The sequence below is a fragment of the Rhinoraja longicauda genome, unplaced genomic scaffold (genome assembly GCF_053455715.1).
Source record: "Rhinoraja longicauda isolate Sanriku21f unplaced genomic scaffold, sRhiLon1.1 Scf001131, whole genome shotgun sequence".
NCBI classification, from domain to species: Eukaryota; Metazoa; Chordata; class Chondrichthyes; order Rajiformes; family Arhynchobatidae; genus Rhinoraja; species Rhinoraja longicauda.
In genome coordinates, this window is record NW_027602347.1 from 10,001 (window position 1) to 17,500 (window position 7,500).

A 7,500-nucleotide genomic window follows, 5' to 3' on the forward strand; every position below is an offset into this window, starting at 1 on the left:
GCCTGCTCCTTTGGTTCACGATGTCCCCGCCGAAGGCGGCGTACTTTAAAGTACTGCAGCTCGAGCGCACAAGGTGCGCGGGGAATTGTTAGCGGCGCCGTGGTTGTGCTGGCGGTGACCATGGCTGCCTGCTCCTTTGGTTCACGATGTCCCCGCCGAAGGCGGCGTACTTTAAAGTACTGCAGCTCGAGCGCACAAGGTGCGCGGGGAATTGTTAGCGGCGCCGTGCTTGTGCTGGCGGTGACCATGGCTGCCTGCTCCTTTGGTTCACGATGTCCCCGCCGAAGGCGGCGTACTTTAAAGTACTGCAGCTCGAGCGCACAAGGTGCGCGTGGAATTGTTAGCGGCGCCGTGGTTGTGCTGGCGGTGACCATGGCTGCCTGCTCCTTTGGTTCACGATGTCCCCGCCGAAGGCGGCGTACTTTAAAGTACTGCAGCTCGAGCGCACAAGGTGCGCGGGGAATTGTTAGCGGCGCCGTCGTTGTGCTGGCGGTGACCATGGCTGCCTGCTCCTTTGGTTCACGATGTCCCCGCCGAAGGCGGCGTACTTTAAAGTGCTGCAGCTCGAGCGCACCATGTGCGTGGGGAATTGTTAGCGGGGGCGTCGTTGTGCTGGGGGCTGACTGTCCCTAGTGGGTATAGGATAATGTTAATGTACGGGGATCGCTGGGCGGCACGGACTTGGAGGGCCGAAAAGGCCTGTTTCCGGCTGTATGTGTATGATATGATATGATATGATGCCTGCCTGCTCATTTGGTTCATGATGTCCACGCGGCAGGCGGAATATTTTAAAAGCACTGTTCTGTACGAAGTGCACAATGTCCGTTGGGGAAATGCAGCTGGGGGTCGGTCGACCGGCTGACGACGCCTGCCTGCCGATTTGGTTCACGATGTCCCCGCCGAAGGCGGCATACTTGAAAGTACCGCCGTTCGCGGCGCGCAATTTGCGGGGGGAGGAATTGTTAGTGCACGTCTGTGTGCTAGGTGACGATGCTTGCCGACTTGGTTCATGCCGTCCACGCCGAAGACGGCGCCGTTTAAAGTACTGCCGCTCGAGGTGCACAATTTGCGGGGGAATTGTTAATGGGCGTCGGCGTGCTGGGTGACGATGTGGAGATGTGGAACGCCGAGCCAGATCTATCTTATTTGTTTGCTTGGCCCACTGGACTTTGCATGGGCTTTGCAACACTGTGTGCTAGGTTAAATCACGGCCAATAGAGTGAGTGTTTTTAATGATCCTGATCTGATAAGGGGACTAGAGGTAAAAGAGCCGTTAGGAGGCAGTGATCACAACACGATAAGTTTTACTCTGCAAATGGAAAGGTAGAAGGGAAAATCGGAAGTGTCTGTATTACAGTATAGCAAAGGGGATTACAGAGGCATGAGGCGGGAGCTGGCCAAAATTGACTGGAAGGAGGCCCTAGCAGGGAAGACGGTAGAACAGCAATGGCAGGTATTCCAGGGAATAATGCAGAGGTTGCAGGATCAATTTATTCCAAAGAGGTGGAAAGACTCTAAGGGGAGTAAGAGACACCTGTGGCTGACAAGGGAAGTCAGGGACAGCATAAAAATTAAGGAGAGGAGGTATAACATAGCAAAGAAGAGTGGGAAGACAGAGGATTGGGACTCTTTTAAAGAGCAACAAAAGTTAACTAAAGAGGCAATGCGGGGAGAAAAGATGAGGTGCGAGGGTAAACTAGCCAATAATATAAAGGAGGATAGCAAAAGTTTTTTTAGGTACGTGAAGAGGGAAAAAATAGTCAAGGCAAATGTGGGTCCCTTGAAGACAGAAACGGGGGAATTTATTATGGGGAACAAAGAAATGGCAGACGAGTTAAACCGTTACTTTGGGTCTGTCTTCACTGAGGAAGATACACACAATCTCCCAAATGTTCTAGGGGCCGGAGAACCTAGGGTGATGGAGGAACTGAAGGAAATCCACATTAGGCAGGAAATGGTTTTGGGTAGACTGATGGGACTGAAGGCTGATAAATCCCCAGGGCCTGATGGTCTGCATCCCAGGGTACCTAAGGAGGTGGCTCTAGAAATAGTGGAAGCATTGGAGATCATTTTTCAATGTTCTATATAGATTCAGGATCAGTTCCTGTGGATTGGAGGATAGCAAATGTTATCCCACTTTTTAAGAAGGGAGGGAGAGAGAAAACGGGTAATTATAGACCAGTTAGTCTGACATCAGTGGTGGGGAAGATGCTGGAGTCAATTAGAAAAGACGAAATTGCTGAGCATTTGGATAGCAGTAACAGGATCATTGCGAGTCAGCATGGATTTACGAAGGGGAAATCATGCTTGACAAATCTACTGGAATGTTTTGAGGATGTAACTAGGAAAATTGACAGGGGAGAGTCAGTGGACGTGGTGTACCTCGACTTTCAGAAAGCCTTCGACAAGCTCCCACATAGGAGATTAGTGGGCAAAATTAGGGCACGTGGTATTGGGGGTAGGGTACTGACATGGATAGAAAATTGGTTGACAGACGGAAAGCAAAGAGTGGGTATAAATGGGTCCCTCTCGGAATGGCAGGCAGTGACCAGTGGGGTACCGCAAGGTTCGGTGCTGGGACCCCAGCTATTTACGATATGCATTAATGACTTAGACGGAGGGATTAAAAGTACCATTAGCAAATTTGCAGATGATACTAAGCTGGAGGGTAGTGTGAATTGTGAGGAAGATGCAATAAGGCTGCAGGATGACTTGGACAGGTTGTGTGAGTGGGCGGATACATGGCAGATGCAGTTTAATGTAGATAAGTGCGAGGTTATTCACTTTGGAAGTAAGAGTAGAAAGGCAGATTATTGTCTGAATGGTGTCAAGTTAGGAGGAGGGGGAGTTCAACGAGATCTGGATGTCCTAGTGCATCAGTCAATGAAAGGAAGCATGCAGGTACAGCAGGCAGTGAAGAAAGCCAATGGAATGTTGGCCTTCGTAACCAGAGGAGTTGAGTATAGGAGCAAAGAGGTCCTTCTACAGTTGTAGCGGGCCCTGGTGAGACCGCACCTGGAGTACTGTGTGCAGTTTTGGTCTCCAAATTTGAGGAAGGATATTCTTGCTATGGAGGGCGTGCAGCGTAGGTTCACTAGGTTAATTCCCGGAATGGCGGGACGGTCGTATGTTGAAAGGCTGGAGCGATTGGGCTTGTATACACTGGTATTTAGAAGAATGAGGGGGGATCTTATTGAAACATATACGATAATTAGGGGATTGGACACATTAGAGGCAGGAAACATGTTCCCAATGTTGGGGGAGTCCAGAACAAGGGGCCACCGTTTAAGAATAAGGGGTAGGCCATTTAGAACGGAGATGAGGAAGAACCTTTTCAGTCAGAGAGTGGTGAAGGTGTGGAATTCTCTGCCTCAGAAGGCAGTGGAGGCCAGTTCGTTGGATGCTTTCAAGAGAGAGCTGGATAGAGCTCTTAAGGATAACGGAGTGAGGGGGTATGGGGAGAAGGCAGGAACGGGGTACTGATTGAGAGTGATCAGCCATGATCGCATTGAATGGCGGTGCTGGCTCGAAGGGCTGAATGGCCGACTCCTGCACCTATTGTCTATTGTCTATTGTCTATAATCAACCACTTTATTTTGCCCGTCTTTGTGACTCCTCTTTGACACGTCGATCACCGCTGAGGCTGTTTTACCTGTTTCGCCTATGTACCGTAAGGTACACTCCTTACATTGAACTGCATACACCCCATTATTTCGCTCACGGGTTATCCTCTGTGCTATCCAGTCTCTCCTGTCACCCTGTTCTATGTTTTTGTCTATTACCCAGTGGGAGCAGGCCCCATATTGACATTAATTTGTAACCCTACTGCTCCCCTCGTCTGCTGGTTTTATCACCATCTCATGTTTATCCCTCAGCTCTGCCGTGGTCTCCCTCTCTTTTTTTCTGGTGAGGTTCGGCCTATCCTTTGTCATGGGCATATCCCAGGCTGTTTTAGTAACGTTCTTTTAAAACGTGTCGTGTTTGTTTGGCTTTACCCACGTTCCAGCATTAGAGGCCAATTTTTGCAATGTTTCCTGGGTGGGATTTGCCGGTTTTACAAATGGTGTCACTATCTCACCCTGCTTCCTGATACCCTTATGGGGTCGGCTCTGTTCTTGCAGAACCCTCGGGTGGTGCAGAGTCTGGGCCTTGTTATCAATATCTTGCCCTGCTTCCCGATACCCTTGCGGGTTCGGCTCTGTTCTTGCAGATCCCTCAGGTGGTGCAGAGTCTGGGCGGCATCGTCACCCAGCACACCGACGCCCACTGAAAATTACCCACGCACAGTGCGCGCCTGGAGCGGCAGTAGTTCAAACTACCCCTACCCCTACCCCTACCCCTACCGCTACCCCTACCCCTACCCCTAACCCTAACCCTAACCCTAACCCTAACCCTAACCCTAACCCTAACCCTAACCCTAACCCTAACCCTAACCCTAACCCTAACCCTAACCCTAACCCTAACCCTAACCCTAACCCTGACCCTGACCCTAATGCAGGCAGAGTTATTTATAAAGTGGCCCAGACTCTGCACCACCTGAGGGTTTTGTAACAGAACCAACCCCATAAGGGTTTCAGGAAGCAGGGCAAGATATTGATAACAAGGCGCAGACTCTGCACCACCTCAGGGTTCTGCAAGAACAGAGCCGACCCCATAAGGGCATCAGGAATCAGGGCAAGATATTGATAAAATGGCCCAGACTCTGCACCACCTGAGGGTTCTGCAAGAACAGAGCCGACCCCATAAGGGCATCAGGAAGCAGGGCAAGATATTGGTAACAAGGCCCACGGGGAAGGCGGCATACTTTGGGGTTATTTTGTAGTGAGTTTTGAAGGCATGTGCTAGTGTTACGCATACCGAGGGCGCGCAAAGTTCGGCGCGCCCGGGCCAAAACGCCTCTGCTGGCCGCGGCCGAGTCGGCCGACGGATTGCCACGGACTTGCTTGACGACCTGTCACTCTCCGTGCATCGGTTGCACGCCCGGTTCGTCCTTTCCATTTGTTTCATGATGTACACGCGGCAGGCGGAATATTTTAAAAGCACTGTTCTGTTCGAAGTGCACAATGGCCGTTGGGGCAATGCAACTGGGGGTCGGTCGACCGGCTGACGACGCCTGCCTGCCGATTTGGTTCACGATGTCCCCGCCGAAGGCGGCATACTTGAAAGTACTGCCGTTCGCGGCGCGCAATTTGCAGGGGGGAGGAATTGTTAGTGGACGTCTGTGTGCTGGGTGACGATGCTTGCCGACTTGGTTCATGCCGTCCACGCCGAAGACGGCGCCGTTTAAAGTACTGCCGCTCGAGGTGCACAATTTGCGGGGGAATTGTTATTGGGCGTCGGCGTGCTGGGTGACGATGTGGAGATGAGGAACGCCGAGCCAGATCTATCTTATTTGTTTGCTTGGGCCACTGGACTTTGCATGGGCTTGGCATCATTGTGTGCTACGTTAAATCACGGCCAATTGAGTGAGTATTTTTTATTCAACCACTCTATTTTGCCCGTCTTTGTGACTCCTCTATGACACGCCGATCACCGCTGACGTGTTAATCTGCGTGTTAGGTATCTCGGGGGTCAGTTGGACGGACAGATGTGTAAGGGTTTTGTTCGGAAGGATCGTTGAGTGTAAACGGTGAACGGGGGTTAAAGGCCCTGAGGTTTCAATCCTCTAAAGAATGTAAAAGGTCTGACGCGTTAGCTAGCAGCTAATGAGGTGAACCTAGCAGCTAATGAGGCTCTCTCTCTCTCACGGCCCCGGGACTCCCTCCCTCCCTCCCTCCCTCCTCCTCTTGGAACCCTCCCTGCGTGGGGGGGGGGGGGGGGGGGGGGGGGGCACGAAGAAAAAGAGGGTATAAGAAGAATCCAGTGGAAGGAGTAGGGACTGGGGGCGAGGTCAGACAGCCTATCCGGCTAATAAAGCATCATGAGGTTAGGTATAAACTCTGATGACTGCATAAACTCGCCCCTAATGGGGGGGGGGCACTCTCTCCCCCACCCCTCTCTCCCCAGTGCCACTCCCTCCGACCCCCCCCCCACTCTCTTCGTGTCGCTGGGCCCGCCCGGCACGGCCCCGAGGATCACTCCCCGCGCGGCAACGGGACACCGGGTCGCCGGGCCCGCAGGGTCGTCAGTCGGGCGGGGGGGGGGAGGGTGGCCATGCCAGCAGCAGGAGAGGTTTCCAACGAACCCGCGACCGCAGCAGGACCGCCCGCGGCAGACATTTGGACCCAGCGGGTCCGTTCGGGATGGTTGCCGGGCCCGCAGCAGAGGTTTCCTTCCACCCAACGGGGGGGGGGGGGGGGGGGGCGGGGCTGCCCATCTTCCCGCTCGAAGCAACGGCCTCACCCTAACGGCCTCACCCTAACAACCCTCACCCTGACCCTAAACCGCTCGGTTCATGACTTCTCTCCGTTTGGTTCATGAATTCGCCATTTAGTTCACGACTTCTCCTGTTGGTTCCTGACTTCTACCTCGTGGTTCGTGATTCCGGCGGGTAGGTGGGGTGCCCGGATACTCTCGGCGAAAGGTGTTCAAGTGGCAACGGCGGTCCCGTAGATAAGACGGGTTCGGATGCTCGAGCGTGTCGAGTAAGCGCCGGATCGGCGCCGGGCGCCCCCGGCCGGCTGGCTTGCCCCCCCCCCCCCCCACCCCCCCCCCCCCTGGCGGCAGAAACGTGTATCGCGCCAGTGCCGCCGCTGAGGTCGAGATTGGCCGCCTCGACCGTTCGAAGCGTCGCAATTCCGGCGGGACTTCCGAACGCTCGTACCGCCAAGTCAGCCGCGACATTCGAGAATTGCACTAAGTCCGAAAGCTGGCGTCGCTTCTTTTTTGCCCGCCGCAGGTTAACGATTTGACGGCGGAAGTCGAGGAGGTCCGATGTGCGGCCTTCAGCGGGGCCGCGGCGCGCCTTTCCCGCCAGGCCTATCGGCCCGTCTCCCGCCGGCCAGAAAATGGCATTTCTTGTCCGGGCGGTCCCGATCACGGTTAACGACTTACCACCGGAAGTCTCTATGACCCCGCAGTTTGCGGCCCCGCGGCGGGCGTCAGTGCGACACGACCGGACGGACGACCGGGCCGACTCCCGCCGACCTCAAAACGGTTTGTTTTGCGCGAAGATGGAGGTGGCGTGCCCGGAGATTTTCGGGAACACGATTTTCAGAGACACTTAGAAAAGATTGTGTGGTGAGGTGCAAAAATGTCAGGGAAGAAACCGAAGGGACACAAAAAGATCGGTAAAAGTAGCGCGACTCTGGGCGAGAGTCGGCGGACTCATTGACGGACATTGGTAATACAGTGAGAGTATTTTTTGCACCGAGTTCGAAGTGTGTGCCGGGCAGGCACCGAACCCCACCGAGACTGGCCCAGGCTGTGTGTCCTCTTGGAAAAACCCTCTGTTTCCGATCGATCTGGTGCCGCGTGTCTCACCGCAGGAGAGGCCGAGCGGGCCAGCGGACAAACAAAGGCCGCTGGTGTTTCAGGCTCGTTTGCCAGACTCCACAACGG